Here is a 17,601-nt window from a genome sequence, read left to right on the forward strand (position 1 = left end):
CAATGAAGAGTGATTCTGAGAAAAGATACACAAGATTAGTCAATCCTTAGAATATGGATAAATTTCTAGATAAGTGAACAATCAAACCTGAACCAATGGCTGAGATATAGCTCAGTGACATACTGCCTGCCTGACAAGCACAAGGTCCTGAGTTTAATTCCTGTTAGAAAAAAAAAAAAAACTGAACCAAGAGGACATTAAAAATATAATTAGGAGAGGCTTCCTGGAAGATGGTGGAGTGGTGAGCAACAGAGAAAGAACCTCTCTGAGATTTGGTATCCAGACACTGGAATATAGCAACATGAGGAAGAAAAGAAGGAGAAAAGTGATTTTCTAGGACCCAGAAAAATCTGAAGCAAGAATTGAAGACCACAAGGAGAGTGAAGAGAGAGACTTTGCTAAAGAAGAAGGAGGTGGCATGTGGCACTTTCTCCCTGAACCCAAACTCCCTGTCTGGATGGGCAGCTTGCACCTGCAGATGCACAGTGACTACTAGTGACTTCAGAGCCTCCACAGAGAAGCACATCAGTGGAATGCAACAGTTGACACTCCAAACTGCAGTGGCTATTTGGGTTCAGAAGCCCACCACTGAGAGGGTTTTGGGCTGGTAGCCATCTTGAAGTAGGATCAAGTGTACTCAGAAGTCAGTACAGTTGTGGGCTGGTTACATTTAGCAACTCTAGTGTCAGGGTGAGGCTGAGGAGTTCAAGTCAACAAGAGGACAGGGAACTGAGTTTAAGATGGCAGAAAGCCCATGGTGTGTTACAGGTTGAACAAACTAAGTTCAAGCTTCACAGCCTTAATTCAGCCTGAACTTCAGTTGAACTGAGGGCAGAGACTTGCTGTAATTATTCACTACCCCACCATAAAGCTACAGTTGCCTTCCTGTGATTAATCAACTTGAATTGGGACTCTGCCTGCCCACATTGTCTACCAGTGTTAGCAGAGACACACTGTGAAGGGAACTTTTTTCTTTCTTATTTTCTTCTCTTTTTTCTTTCTTTTCTTGTTTTTGATTTGTTTTTTCTTGTTTTTTCTCATTTTTACATGAATGTGAACGTGGTTTCTAGGAGGTTTTTCTGTTGTTGTTCTATTCTATTCTTATTTTTATTTCCTCCTTCTCTCTTTCCCTCCTATTTTCTTTAACAGTTTCCCCAAAATTTATGTGATCTTCCTTTATCCTCCAGCCTTGCTTGTAATCTCTTCCTCTTCTATATCTCTATTTTTCCCCCCAACCCCTTTTAAATTTTCTCCCTTGAGGGAGAATTTGACACAGAGCTAAGTGAGGCATATAGAAGTGCAATTAACCATGATAAAATCTATACCAAGTGGTAGAATAGCCAAGATTCCAGAAATTCTACACAAGAACCACATTAAAAGGGGGAAAGAAAAGAAACAAATCACCTATAAAGAAAAGCCCATCCGAATCACAGCAGACTTCTCAACACAAATCCTCAAGTCAAAAAGTGCTTGGAGCAAAGTATTTCAAGCCCTAAAAGAAAACAACTATGAACCCAGATTGATGTACTCCACAAAACTATCTTTCAAAATTGATAAAGAAATAAAATATTTCAAGGACTAACAACACTTGAGGAAACTCAAGACCAACAAACCAGCATTCCAAAATGTTCTGAGGGGGCATTCTAGAAAGAGGTAACAAGGACTACAACTCCAATAAAATTAAATCCACCAGGTAAGCAAGCAATTAAACAGGGGCAGGGCGAGGAAACTAACAACAGGAAAATAACACAACAAGGATGGTAGTACATACCAGTTGTAATCATTAATGTTAATGGTCTCAATTCACCAATCAAAAGAAACAAACTGGAGGAATGGATTAGCAAGCAAGATCCAACAATATGCTGCATACAAGAAACACATTTAATTCAAAAAGAAATTGATAGACTAAAAGTCAAAGGATAGGAAACAATACTCAATGTGACAGGAGTCTAAAAAAAACCAAATATAGCTATTTTATTTGCAGACAAAGTGGATTTTTTTTGGTCTTTTTGAGACAGGGTCTCACTATGTAGTTCAAGCTGGTCTTGAGCTCACTTTGTAGCCCAGGCTGGTCTCATACTCACAACAATCCTCCTTCCTCAGCCTCCCAAATGCTGGGATTACAGGCATGCACCACCACGCCGGGCTGGAGACAAAATGGATTTCAAGCCAAGGCTTATTAAGAGAGATGAAGAAGCTTACTATGTTTTTCTAAAGAGAAATTGTTTAGAGTTGAAATGAGTGAGATAGGGGCTGGCGATTTAGTTCAGCGGCACAGCACTCGTCTGGCAAGCACAAGGTCATGAGTTCAATTTCCAGTACTGGAAAACAACAACAACAAAAAAAGAAATGAGTGAGATACAGGTAAAAGAACAATCCACAGAATCAATAAAATTAAGAGTGATTCTGAGAAAAGATACACAAGACTGGTCAATCCTTAGATCTTGCTTCAGATTTTTCTGGGTCCTAGAAAATCACTTTTCTCCTTCTTTTCTTCCTCATGTTGCTATTTTCCAGTGTCTGGGCACCAAATCTCAGAGAGGCTCTTTCTCTGTTGCTCACCACTCCACCATCTTCCAGGAAGCCTCTCCTATTTAGATTTTTAATGTCCTCTTGGTTCAGTTTTTTTTTTTTTTCTAACAGGAATTAAACTCAGGACCTTGTGCTTGTCAGGCAGGCAGTATGTCACTGAGCTATATCTCAGCCATTGGTTCAAGAGGAAGAGATAATAATCATAAATATATATGCACCAAATGCCAATGCACTCACTATATTAAACAATTATTAATGGACATGAAAAATCAAATAAGCACTAATACAATTATAATGGGGGACTTAAATACTCCACTGTCACAGAGAGACAGATCAATTAGATAAAAAAATCAACAGAGAAATATCAGAACTGAACTAAACTTTTGAACAAATGGACTTACTAGATTTCTACAGAGTGTTCTATCTCAGAATATCAGAATACACATTCTTCTCAGCTGCACATAGGATGTTCTCCAAAATAGACCACATACTAGCTCATCAAACATAAAGTGCAAAGGAACTGAAATTATCTCATGCATATTTTCAGACTGTAGTGCAATGAAATTGGAAATCAATGTCAAAAGAAAACACAAAAATTTCATAAACACATTGAAATTAAATAACACCCTCCTGAACAACCTGTGAATGGATCATAGATGAAATTAAAGAAGAAATTAGACAGTTTTTACAATTAAATGATAAGGTCAATAGAACATACTGGAACTTATGTGACACAAAGAGAGCAGTCCTATGAGGGAAATTTATAGCAGTAAATACCCATATCAGAAAAACAGAGTGAGCTCAACCTAATATTGCTAATAAGCAACCTAATATTCAACCTCAGATTTCTAGGAAAAGAAGAGCATGTCATGCCCAAAACTCATTATGAGGGAGAAAGTATAAAGATCAGAACAGAAAGTAATGAATGGAGACTAAGAGAACTATACAAAGAATCAATGAATCAAAAAGCTGGTTCTTTAAAAGATTAAATAAAATTGATAAATGTTGAGCTAATCTGATAAATTGATAAATCTGAGCTAATCTCATCAAAAAGGAAAGACTCAAACCCATGCAATTAGGAATGAAAAGGGTGAAATCACAGTAGATCCTGCAGAAATCTAGAAAATCATCAAAACCTACTTTGAGAACTTGTATTCTAATAAGTTGAAAAACAGAAGAAATGGATAAATTCCTACATACATATGAATTGCTAAAGCTAAATCAAGAAGATAAAAAAAATTCTAAGTAAACCAATATCAGTCAATGAAATTGAAGATGTAATTAAAAACCTGCCAACAAAGAAAAGGCCAGAGCCTGACGACTCCCTGCTGAATTCTATAAGAAATTTATAGAAGATTTAATGCTGCAGCTTCTCAAATTCTTTGATGAAATTAAAAGGAAAGCAATACTCCCAAATTCATTCCTTAAAGCAAGCATTACCTGATACCAAAACTAGAGATGGACCCAACCAAAGAAGAGAACTATAGACCAATCTCCCTAATGAACCTAGATGCAAAAATCCTCAATAAGATACTGGCAAACAGAATGCAGCAAATCATAAAGAATATTATACACCACGACTAAGTAGAATTCAAACCAGGGATTCAGGGATAGTTCAACATATATGAATCAATAAATGTAGTACATCATATAAAGAGAACAAATGACAAAACCACATGATCATCTCAATAGACACAGAAAAGCACTGGACAAAGTCCAACACCTGTTAATGTTTTTTAAAAACCTGCAGAAAATTGGAACAAATGGTCTTTATTGCAATATGACAAAAGTTATCTATGGCAAATCAACAGCCAATATCATACTAAGTGGACAAAAGCTGAAAGCTTTCACTCTAAAATCAGGAACAAAACAAGGATGCCAACTGTCACCATGCTTTTTCAATATAGTTCTGGAAACATTAGCTAGAGCAATTAGATTACAGAAAGAAATAAAAGGAATAAGGATAGGAAAGAAAGAAGTTACATTTTCTGCAATGAGATCATACTCTACATAGAAGACCTTAAAATCTACACCAAAAGACATCTAGATTTAACAACCAAATTCAGTAGTGTGGCAAAGTCAACACTCAAAAATTAATAGCCTTCCTATACACAAATAACAAACTCTGAGAGAGAAATTATGGAAGCAACACCTTTGATAATAGTATCCAAAACAGTGAAATACCTAGGATTCAATCTAACAAAGGATGTAAAATCCTCTACATTGAAAACTACAGTACTCTGAAAAGGAGATTAATGAGGACATAAGAAAATGGAAAAGTATACCTTGTTCTTGGGTAAGAAGATCAATATAGTAAAAATGGGCATACTTCTAAAATTGTTATACAGATTTAATGCAATTCCAGTCAAAAGTCCAACAACATATCTTACCGAATTAGAGAAAACTATCCTAAAACTCATTTGGAACCATAAGAGACCTAAAATACCAAAGGTAATTCTGTGCAACAAAGGCAAGTCAGGGGGCATCACAATCCCTGACTTGAAATTATACTACAAAGCTACTGTGATTAGAAAAAGAAAAGAAAAGAAACATCATGGTACTGGCAAAAAAACAGACCCAGCAATCAATGGAACAGAGTAGAAGATGCAGAAACAACTACAAACACATTCACCTTATCTTTGACAAAGGAGCCAAACACATTCACTGAAACAAAGCCTCTTTAATAAATTGTGTTGGGGAAACAGGCTTTCTGCATACTAAAAATTAAAACTGGACCCATATCTTCCATCATGCACTGAACTAAAAGCAAAATGTATCAAAGATCTAAATATTAAGATAGAAACACTAAATCTGCTGGAAGATACATTAGGTAGAACTTTAAAGACACTGGTCTAGCCAAAGACTTTATGAATAAAATCCTTATTGCACAGCAAGAGAAACTACCAATAGAGTGAAAAGAAAACCCACAGTGTGGGAAAAAATATTTGCCAGCTGTTCCTCAAAGGACTACTATCTACAATACTGTATATAAAGAACTCAAAATAATCAGACACCCCTCCCTAAATTTAAAGACCCAATCCAAATATGAGCATCCAAAATGAACAGACACTTCTCAAATGAAAAGGTAAAACAGCAAATTTATAGGTGAAACATCACTGGTCATTCAAGAGATGCAAATTAAAACAAGGCTGAGATTCCATCTCACCCCAGAAAGAATGACTGTTATCATGAAGTCAACCAATAACTAATGCTAGGTGGGCTATGGAGAAAAAACAACCCTTCTTCAGCTTCCCTGGGAGGATAGACCGCTGCAAACACAGTGGAAATCAGTGTGGAGATTCCTCAAAAAACTAGGACTAGAGTTTCCATTCAACCCAGCTCTTCCCTTTCTTGGTATCTCCCCAAAAGAATTAAAAGCATCATACCACAGTAATATACGCATATCCATGTTTATAGTGGCACAGTTTATAAAAGCTAAATCTTGGAAACAGCCCAAATGCCCATCAGCTAATGAATGGGTAAAGAAGATGTGGCCTTTTTGTACAATGAAATACTGCTCTGCCATAAAGAAGGATAAGTTTGAGACATTTCTATCAAACGGATGCACCTTGAGGCCATATGCTTAAGTGAAATAAATCAGACAGACATGTGTAAATACCTCATTGTTTCTCTGGTATGAGAAACTGAAATTAAGGACCAAATGTATCATACATATTGTGAAATAGGAAGAAAATGTTCAAATGGGAAGGAGAACTAGGGAGGGGAGGGGGAAAGGAAAGAAGGAAAAAGAAAAAATAGGAAAAGGATAAAATGGAAACAAAGCTTTTGCAGATAATAAGAGGAAGAGGGGTTGAAGGGAGGGTAGGTGAATGGGAAAACAAGAATCAAGTTATATCCGGTACAGGTACAAATTCTCTGTGACAAATGTGATCATTATGTATACCTAAAATGTACCAATAAATTTAATTAATTAAGAAAAGGATGGCTGTCATCAAGAATATAAAAAAGAGAAATAAATAGTGATGAGGACAGAGGTGGGGAGAGATTTTTACACTGCTGGCAGGAATGTAAATTAGCACTGCCAAGGCAGGAAACAGTATGAAAGTTCCTCAATAACACAAAAATAGAACTACTGGTTGATTGAGCTATACCACTCCTTAGTATATATCCAAAGGAATAAAAGTCCTTGTACCATACAGAGACTCACACACCCAAGTTTACTGTAGCACAGTTCACAACAGCAAAAATACAGAACCAGACTAGATGCCTATCAACAAACGGACGGACAACAAAGTTGTGGTATACATATACAGTGGAGTATTATTCAGCTGTAAAGTTTTGTCATTTGAGGAAAAACGTATGGAATTAGAAACCATCATGCTGAGTGAAATATACCAGAAGCAGAAAAATCAGGAAACATGTTCCAACATGTGGAATCTTTTTAAAAATGACTAGCAAGTAAGAGGGAGACAGACTAGAGAAGAGGTAGGGAGCAAAGGGGGGATGAAAGGATGGTAACGAGGGGTGGATGTGATCAAAATATCTACTTTGAAAACACTAGTTAGGATTCAGTATAGGATCTGATTTAATATGAAATATTTGTATAATCATACAAAGGTTTGCTACGTAGGCTAATGGGAGAGAAGCAGAGTTCCAATGGCCGTCTGCCGGATGAGAGGTAGAAGAATGCAAAACGGCCAGGCACGTGCTGGCGAGCCAAAAGCTGTAATACAAGGTCGAAGGCCTCAAGTTCCTTACGGAGTCCTGTGCAAGTGTGCATTAGAAAGCTGAAGGGTCTGAGCTGGGAGGCTGAATAGCCCTGGAAGCCTAAAGGAATAGATGAATGTCCAAAGGCAATGATGAAACAGGAGCTCTTCTGCAGCAAATGGAAGACTTCCTTCTGCTTTCCTTTTGTATGCTGTTCAGGTTACAGGTCTATTGGCTGATGTCACTCACATCCTGAGTGTACCTTCCCTCCTTAGTTTATAGCCTGCGTGTCACTTATCCACAGACCACCCATACCTTTCCTAATCTGCTAGGTGGTTCTTACTCAAATCAAGCAGGCATACCACCATTAAACTCAAATCCCAATACTATGTGGAGTTAATAGGCATTAGTAAACAAGGAAAAAATAAATGAAAAGGAAGACTGCAAAATGTGGAAAGTCAGAGTTATCTGGGGAGCTTCTGGCTGCCTTGGCTCCCTAAGCTTCCCGATATGTGTGACACTCCTCTGGACATTCCAGCTTGAGAACTAGACCTCTACACCTCAGAGATGACCTGCTGGATTGTCAAAGAACTTTTCCATCAAACCCCAGCATGGCATGAGGCATGAGGCAGAGAGACTACTACCTTTGCCTCTCTACAATCAGGCCTCTTGATCAATATGATGACTCTCACTATCTATTGAGTATTACCTGAGCCTTTCCAGGTGCACACCCAGATCTCTTTCCCCAGACAACTTCTTTTCTCTAGATAGTACATTTTCTCTGATGACATAGGCTGTCCTTATCACATCTGCATGGCCAGCAATGAACAATGTGTGACCTTTAGTAGTTGCTCTATTTCTTCTGGCACGTGAATTAATCTTTACCAAACATAATTTAAGCTGATTGCTCTCTAGTTATCTTTTCCTACTGGTCTTATGACACAAGAAGCCACCATGTTGAGAGTCTATTTCATATCATTAAAAATATAACATCAATAGGTCTTATAAGCCCAAAAAATGTGAGATTACTTAGGTAAGATTTTTTTTAGTAGGTATGAGAGATACAACACTTGATGCTGATTGTTTGTTGGAAGAATAAACAATAAAGATTGCTGTCTTACAGAAGGGCAGTGTGTGTTCTACAAAATTTCACAAAGAAAATGGAGTTTGAAAAATGTCGTAGTTGATTCAAAATAACATGACACTTGGGGTGAGAATGTGTGTGCATATTCGCCAAAGAGACTATATAAAGAAGGAAGAGACTATATAAAGAAGGAAGATAGAAGAGACTTCATCCACCCAGATGAGCTCACTTCCTTATCACGGGTGGCAAAGAATCTGAGATTTATAAACACTGAAAGAGGAACGGGGGATGCTGTTGAATTTTTCTCAATTAAGAAGTGGACAATGAGTCTCTGGATGTGTAATGCTTTCCTCAAGTGTGAAGGGAACACACATTTTGGTCTCTCCCCCCAGGACCAAGGAAGTGAGAGGACCTCTCTTGGTGAGCAAGACCACCCCTCCATTTCCCAGGTGTTCTACAGAGCCCATCGTATAATTTATGGTTATTTTTCTCAGTAGTTAGACTTTTACTTACTCAAAATCCCCTATTTTAAATAAACTATGACAATTTTTATAGTACCTAGAAAGAGTTAAATATACACCCTTCCATCTACTTGTGAGAAATATCCAGCAGTCTTGAAATGGCAAAAAAAAAAAAAAAAAATTGGACATCTCCCAAATGTCCACCAATAAGAATCTCTCAATGAACTATAGTACTGCTGTGCTATAGAACTCTGCAGCATTCAGAATGAGCCAGGTAAGGTCTGTTCTCCCTTGGGAGGACATCCACAGGATATTTCTGAGAAAGACCATCATATGTAGCATACAAATGTCTTGGTTTAAAATCAAGTATGTATCAACATACATTAGAAGTATATCTGTCTCTATCATAGCCATCTATTTAATTCCATGTCAGTGCATCAGAACAATGCTCATTCAGTGTTTTCCCTCCATAATACTCAAATCACGTTATACTTTTTAACATCAGTGTCTCTATTTGGTCAGAAGAATCTAAAGCCGGTTGCCTTTGAGTAGGCTGATGCTAGAGATAAGAGTAATTCCTATTACATGATGAAATCTTTCACTTTCCCCATCCTGAGCTGTAGCTCCCCTTCTAGCTGATTGAGTTGCAGACTGGCACCTGAATACTGCATTTAAATAAAATCAACAAGGACCAGGAGGCATAAGATTTTGCTTGCAATTCCAAGCAATCCACTGACCTTTCTGTGACACTACTTATTATATTTTAGTGTCAGAATCAATTGAATGGTGGGTTCTAAAGAGAACAACTGAATACATTTGTGCTTTGGGAAAAGGCAGCCTCAGCGATCCTCATCCATCACCGCTGGATGGAAGGGGGAAATGCCTTAAAGTGGCTCATTTTCTTTCAACTGCAGTATCCTAGCAGAGCACATAAGGATTCCATAACATGCAGCAACCACTGTGATTTATCCTCATAAGACAGTGTCTGCGCCAGAAGAGAATGTAAATCTCAGCTAAATTACCTTTCTCTGTTGAGAAAGTGGATGGTACCATTTGTCCTCTAGGTACCAACCACATAAAGGTTACAGTGCCCCCTGGTGGTGGCTGCTTTTCTGCTCTACACAATCTTGGGCTTCTATATGCCCCATTTAAGATCAAGGTAATGAAAACCAGCACACTCTACATTTGGATGGCTTGAGGGATAGAGAGGCCCACATGGCTGCATGTGCACTGCCCTAAGGAAGAGAATCTGAAAGTGACAGTGAAGCAGTCACTTAAAAGGATAGTGGAACTGACCAGTAGGTGCAAGTGTGGCTCTTGTGTGTCATGCTACAAACTGGCAACTGACAGATAAGGCAGGAGGATCTATAAGGTTCTGATGGCCTCCTCTCCCAGATGGGCTGGAAAAGCCTGGTGACATACCCAGCAAAGGAGATAAAAATTATTGTCCAGTGGAAAAACACAGACTTGGGAGTCAAAGAAGCCAAGTGCGGGACTGGTTCAGCAACTTGCTGGTTCAGTGATGCAGAGCAAGTTGTTTAGATTCTACAGTTGGTAAATAGACTAGTTCACCTCTGAAATATGGTAGAGTAGGGGGTGGGGTAATCCTACTTCATTATCCTAACCTAACCATAACCCTAAACAAGACAATAAACATAATGGCCCATGACAGGGTCTGGCTAAGAGCAAGCAGTACCTGAGAGAGAACTGTGGCTGGAAGTGGGTTGCAACCCTGTGCACTGTTTTAGATTTTTATGCAATTTGGGAAATACTGAACATTTTTAAGTCACAGAGATGCATAAGTCATACCCTCTTCCTTCTTAAGATAGATCTAAAACTTGAAGTCTGATATAAAAATCATACACCTCCTTTATCTTTTCCTTTCCCAAATTCCCCACTCCCTACTTCCTGTATCTCATTCTAAAATTAACAGACCTCTATAGCTCTTTTTTAGAAATCTTCCGCAAATTACTTTCCAGACAGAGAATTCCTATTTTAGACAACCCTACTTGCTCAAGTTGATCCAAAGTATTTCAAGGAATAAGATCATCAACCATGTGCCCACCAATTTTATTTTAAGGTACAAACAGTCAAATGTTTTATGAGTCATATATCTGAACACTGAGCTGCTGTGTATAGATTTTACTGTAGTGTCACATAAAACATACCAATGGTCTGTATCTTGATTGGGGTAGAGGTCATAGTTATTGACACATTAATCAAATGCATGAAAACAACTACACACACACATACACACACAAATGGGAGCACATAAAATTGATAAAATCAGATTAAACTCCATGGATTTTACAATATCAACTTCATGACTATATCACATTCCATAAGATATTACTATTGAGGAAAACTAGGTAGTCTATGTAAGACTTCTTTATATATTTTTTGCAATTAACAATGAATTTATAATAATTTCAAAATGAAAAGTTAAAGCAATAATGTATCAATAGGTTTGCTCAAACCCATAATTACTAATAAGTATGGTAACCCTTGTTCTGCGGAATAAGACATTATAAGTAAGCTGTGAACATAAAATACAATAATTTATACTACTTTTTATATCTAAATCCAATGTTTTCCTCCATAATTTTCTGTATTTCTTCAGTTTTACATTTCAGTATTTTTAACATCTTAATCTCCTTTAAATCAAGATGAGTCTAGTGATATTTGACTTTTAGCAGCATTTTTTCTTCCTTATTGGTATTGACAAAGATTCTCTCCTTGACCAAACTCTAGGTCTCCTTTGAGGCCTCTCCTCAACTTCACCTCAACATTAGCTTATAAAAGACTGGGAAAATTCTGAGTTTCTAACAACTCTTGCCCATATCCCTAGGATGATCCCAACCCTACTTAAAGCACCTGCCTGAGAAAACTCAAGGCTGCCAATAGAATTAATTACTTATTCTAATCAATGCCTGCTAGGAATCCTATATCCCAGTTCTATGGGAGGATAGAATATTAACTTGAACACTGCCAGCCAGCAAACAAGGCTGGCCTGACACCGTGTGCAATAACTAACCTTTGGCAATTTTTCACTTCCCAGACTCTGCCAAGTCCCCACTTAACCAATTCCCTGTATGCAAATCCAGGTTGATTTTAGTTCATACTGGACTCTTCCCTTTTGTAATTTCTGCCTTTAGCACTTCAGTGTCCTGCTTTGTTCACTGATAGTACATAAAACAATGATGTATCTTCAACTGATGGCATCCTAAATTAATGACATATATTAAGTGTAATAGTCCTTAGTGCTGTTTACTCAGTACTGATATTGCCAGCTCTCCACTTGACTCAGAGTAGGATTTCCCTTAGCTATCCTCTGGAAACTCACTGGGGCTGCATAACTGACTTTAGCTAATGAAATCAGCAGAAATGATGCCCCTTATAGAAAAATACCTTTGAATGCCTGTGAGCCACATAGCCTTCTGCTGCTACCATGTCCGGCTGTGTTTTAGGTGCTGAGAGTTTGATCAGCCCAGGTCTCAGAGGAAAGGAAGCATACAGAAAACGCTCAGGTACCCACAAAAAGCATAAACAAGAAACTAAATCTTAAGCACCCGGAGTCACTCAGAATCAGGACTTCTTGTTATTGCACCACAAGCTGGCTGATCCCACCTAATGAGCAGATGGTCATCACAGGCCATCTTTCCCTTAGCTCTGCGAAATCACTGTGAGCAATGACTTAGAAAATACCAAGTCATTGTCCCTAGAGGAAATGCAGGACTAGGTTCCTGCAAGTTTCTAGGAATAAAATTTTCATCAACTAATCAAGACATAAACTTGTTTAATGTGCCTTTCTGTTTAAAGACAGCCTATTTAATACATATTATTGATGCATTAACATTAAACACAACCAACACCACTTTAACTACTAAAACGGGACTTGCTTACAGTCTAAGAGCTGAAAAAGAACGCTGAGCATTTGCTTTTAACTAGGAACATGTACATTGGATGACTCAGCACTAACGTACCCTGCACATGTTTGTCTCCCAATGACCTCAGGAACAGGCAACTATTGACTTGGCATTATAAATAAGTCTTAGTAAGGAGGTAAATTTGCAGGTATTGGATTTGAGAGTAATGAGGTTTGACTGTAGCATAAAGTTCACCCAAGAGGATATTTGAACCCCTGGGAGGCTGAGACTCAGAGAATCTGTAAATTCAAAAGCAATTCCATAGTACTACCAAGGTGCCATTTGGATTTTTCACTATTGATGTTTGCACGCTGTTGTCTCAAACCACAGTGCCTAGTGACCAGTAAAGGTCCACGGAGTGTGCTTGCAATGGAGCCAGGTTCTCTTCACCCACCCAGCCAGCTCCACACAACCCCATGCACTCCTAGAAACTAAAAAGCTAGCGTTGCTTGGGAATGTTTTTGATGAAGCAATAAAAATTAACACTGTTTTATTTCTACCTATGTAAGCACATCTTTTATGATCCCTTGTGATAATGTTGGAAACTACACATAAAATACTACTGCGCATAAGCTACAATAATTCAGTAGTTGTCTTGAATAAAAGATCCTGGGCAATTATTTGAGCTGTAGCTTGCACTTGCCATTTTTCCGTGGGACACCGCTTCCACTTGAAAGACTCTCTGACAGACCATGGTTATTCAGACTTGGGTAATCAGCAGACATTGCTCAGGAGTGAATAAGGTGAGCCTGTCACTTCCAGGAAAACAATGGATATTATTTGTTGCCAAAGATAAAATTCAAGCTTTCAAATGAAAATTAGATTTTGGAAAACATGTATTTGCCGTCAGGAGCTGGACAGCTTTCCAATATTTAAATACTTTCTGGTGTGCTTGATGCTGATAATAACAAATATTTTTTGATAGTGCCTAATGAAATGTGTCAACATTTGTAAGAGTTGCCTAACTTAGGAAACAAAGATTTTTTTCATGTGGTTACTGCATGATATTACAGAAATTGTGCATGTATAAAAGGTCCATTCAAAGTATAAGATAGAAAAATGGAGCTTAATATAACAAAGGGTGAATTTTAATTAATATCATTCTATATTGCACATTGCAGCTAACTTTTGGGAACCTGTTACTGTCTAGTTTAGATACAGTGTAAAAGAAAAGTATCCACAAATATTAGAATAATCATCCTTTCTCCTGGTACCTACCTGAGATCAGATTTTCCTCACATACTTCAACCAAACATCCAAACCCATAGTATGAAAAAGCAGCTATAAGAATGTAGCTGTCTTCTATTAAGCCAGGTATTAAAGAGGTTTGCAATATAAACCTTGAGGCCATCATGTGAAGTGAAATAAATCAGACACACAAACTTAACTATTGCATGGTTTCTCTTCTATGAAAACTCAAAATATAAACAGTGAGCACAATAAAAGATAATATGAAATAAGAAGATAGATCTTTGCAAAAGGGAAGGGACAGATGGAGGGAAGGGTGATGAAGGAAGGGAAAGGGAAGAAAAAAGAATTAAGATGTACTGTGTACGCATTCCAACTCCCCACAAGGGCTGTAATCATTATGTACTGCAAACACAAACTAACGCAAAAAAAAACCTGAAAAGAAAAAAGTGCAAAAATACTTAAGGTACAATGATTCATAATACTGTATATGTTGATAATTCCCAACTTCAAACTCTTCTTGCTATCTTTTCCTTGGATAATAGAGTAGGTTTTGGGTTTTTTTTTATTTTGTTGCTGTCTTTCATGAGACAGGGTTTCACTATGCAATTCAGGCTGGACTTGAACTCACTTTGTAGCCCAGGCTAGCCTCGAAGTCACAGAGATCCTCCTGCCCCAGCCTCCTGAGTGCTGGAAATACAGGTGTGCACCACCATGCCTGGCTCAATAATTTTTAAGAGTATCTATGAACTACTGTTCATAGCAAACTCTGTTCAGTCAACAGTATCATTGCCCCATCTACACTCACACACCATCCTTACCTAGATGTCAGGAGGAAGGTTCCAGATCTCCTGCCTCACCAGAGAAAGGAAAGCAAGAAGCAGCTGGCGGTCTTGCAGAACTGGGGGTCCTGAAGAATCCACTCTCAGTCTTGCAGATCTTATGCTAAATATGTTCCCCTGCTTATCTGAACCAGTTCATAAGATTAAAAGTTGTTCACTAAAGTACCTTGCACACTCTGTGGAGAGGACTGTGGTCTTCACAAAGGTGCAACCTCTTAAAAGCCACTGACGCTGATCTTCAGACATAGATGGAGGATTCCTAGGTCACATCTGCAGCCTGAGCTACCACATCATCTCCCAGAATTCCACCTTCCATCTAGAGCAGAGCTTCTCCACACAGTACTATCAGGTTCTCTCATCTCTTCCTGCTACCCCCCTAGAAATTCAATAGAAAAACAAGACCAACATCAAAACCTTAAAACCTCATTTAGGTTGTTAGTGAAGTCTTCCATGCTGGTGGTGAAGAAGGAATGGAAGGCATTCGATAAGATGACCAAATTCCCCTACGGCCTCACCTCTCAAGGCAGACAGCCTGCCAGAATCGCTCCCTGTTCTAGGTTTCCTGCAGAAACCTCCAGCGCACGTTGGCTTTAGCAACACGTCTTTTGTACACCAGCATTTATCCCATTTCCTTAAATAACTCAGTCTGGCATTCTTTGCTTTTCCCCTTCACCCATTACAAAGATCCCAACAACAAAGGTTCCCAAAGAAAATATCAGAACAGCCCTTGGAAGGAGAATGAGAGGATGAAAATACATGCACACCAATATTTTTTGTACAAATCGCTTTCTTTCCTAACAAACAAATGACATGTAGTTCCAAAGTATTTTATGAGACTAAGACTTACCCTTGAAATGTGTTGCTAAATTTGGAATTCTTAAACAGAAGTCAAACCAGTATTAGAATTTACTGAGGGCTCTCTCTGCTTGGTATTCCACTTGACAGTATTTCTCTGACTTCCTGTGCAAATAATCAGTTGGAATTTTCTGGGGCAATGCTTTGTCATTAATGCACCATCAGCATTGCCTTGAGTTGTTGTGGTTTGAGCTTGCTGCTATTATTCCATTTTAATTAGAAATCTTTATTAGTTTGACTTCATCATTATCACTTTAATTTCTTGTGAGCTATTTGGTTTGTTATATAATGAGATGCCTATTAGCATCCATAGCATTTTTGGCCCATAATTTTCCAGTGCCTAGATTTAGCACAGTGTGTATATGATACAAACATGAACCTTTCCAACTTCTATTGCTAAGATTTGTGAGACATTATTATAGATAATTATATAATGATAAATACGTCACATATATGATTTTCTTGTTGTATAAATAATTCCCTTAGGACGATCAGTGAGGGTTTGTGGTTGTTAAAAGTGTTTCTTTGGCCAGGCATGGTGGCATAGGCCTGTGCCAAAGCTCGGGGAGGGTGAGGCAGAATAATCACAAGTTCAAGCCTACCCTGTGCAACTTACAGAGGCCTTGTCTCAAAGTTTAAGAATACAGAAGGGACTGGGGGTGGAGCTCAGTGCAGAGGCCCCGAGTTAAATCCGCAGAACCGAAAAAAAAAAAAAAAAGTTTCTTCATTTGATAGGTTGGGCAGTTTAGCGCTATAACATTTGTGTCTCAAATAACTACTGTCAAAAATTAAAATCTCCAGTCCATAATTTTTTTCTGAGCTCTGCTACCATGTACTTAACCACATCCACAAACTAACTTATCATGTCCAAAATGGAAACCATCCTTGCTCTCCCCAAAGCATACACATTTCTTATAGCAATTTCCACCACCAGGAGTGGGGCCACCCATCTAAAACTCAGATTCATCCTCTTCACCCATCCAGTCTCCAAGTCCCATTCATCCTGCCTCCAAGATATTCCCACCATGCACTATGTCCCATCCACACCACTACCACCCCAGGTCACCGTCATTTCTCACCTGGATTTTCTCAGTTTCACTCCCAATCTCTAAGCTTTTTCCTGTCATACGATACGTGCTCATGCAGAATTCCTGTCCTTTGTTCCTGCAGATTCACTCTCCTTCCTACTCCCCCTGCCCTAGGCCTAGAGGGCCATTGTAACAGGCTCACTTGCCTTCCAGCTTTGTCAGCAGAGCTGTTCAATAGAAATAAAATATAAACCACTGAAAACTATATGTATAATTTAAAATGTTACCATAGTCACATTTTTTAAAAACTATAAAAGAAATGAAGTCAACTTTAATAATATATTTTATTTAACACAATATATCTCAAATATTGCCATAGTAACACACAATCAATATTTTAAAAGTGCTTAATTAGTGAAATGTTTTATAATCTCTGTTTCACACTGTCTTCTCAATGCAGTGTGCATGCTGTGCAGACAGCATGTCCCAGTTCCCACCACTGGCATGTCCAGCTGCAGTATAGAAGCACGATAAGAGTGGCCACATATTGGACAGCTCCAATCAGGAGATCAGTCACAAGGATTGAGAGTAAGTTCAGAATATTTATGTTCCTGACTTCTCAGCACCACAGGGTCTTCATACCTGATATCATCACAGCTCTTACAAAACAGCCTCTCAGCCTCCACACTTAGTGCATTGGTCACCTAGGTCTACTGAAGCAAAGCACCACAGACTGAACGGCTTTAAATAACAGAAACATTGTTTTACCATTTTGGATACTATAAGTCTGAAATCAAGATTTCTGCAGGATGTGCTCTGTCTAAATATTATGGCTTGTATCTAGATGTACCCCCAGTGCCTCATGTGGTCATAGGTGGGGCTTTTTGGAGGTGGCTAGATATAGCGTGTGTGCTGCTAGGATCAAGGATGTGATGCTGAAATTGATTCATGGTGCAATGCTAGGATTAGGGCTACCTTACCCCGGGTGTGAGTGCTACCCACCCCAAGGGTGGGTTG

This window comes from Chinchilla lanigera, unplaced genomic scaffold (assembly GCF_000276665.1).
Source record: "Chinchilla lanigera isolate Chin_1 unplaced genomic scaffold, ChiLan1.0 scaffold00076, whole genome shotgun sequence".
In the NCBI taxonomy this organism is placed as follows: domain Eukaryota; kingdom Metazoa; phylum Chordata; class Mammalia; order Rodentia; family Chinchillidae; genus Chinchilla; species Chinchilla lanigera.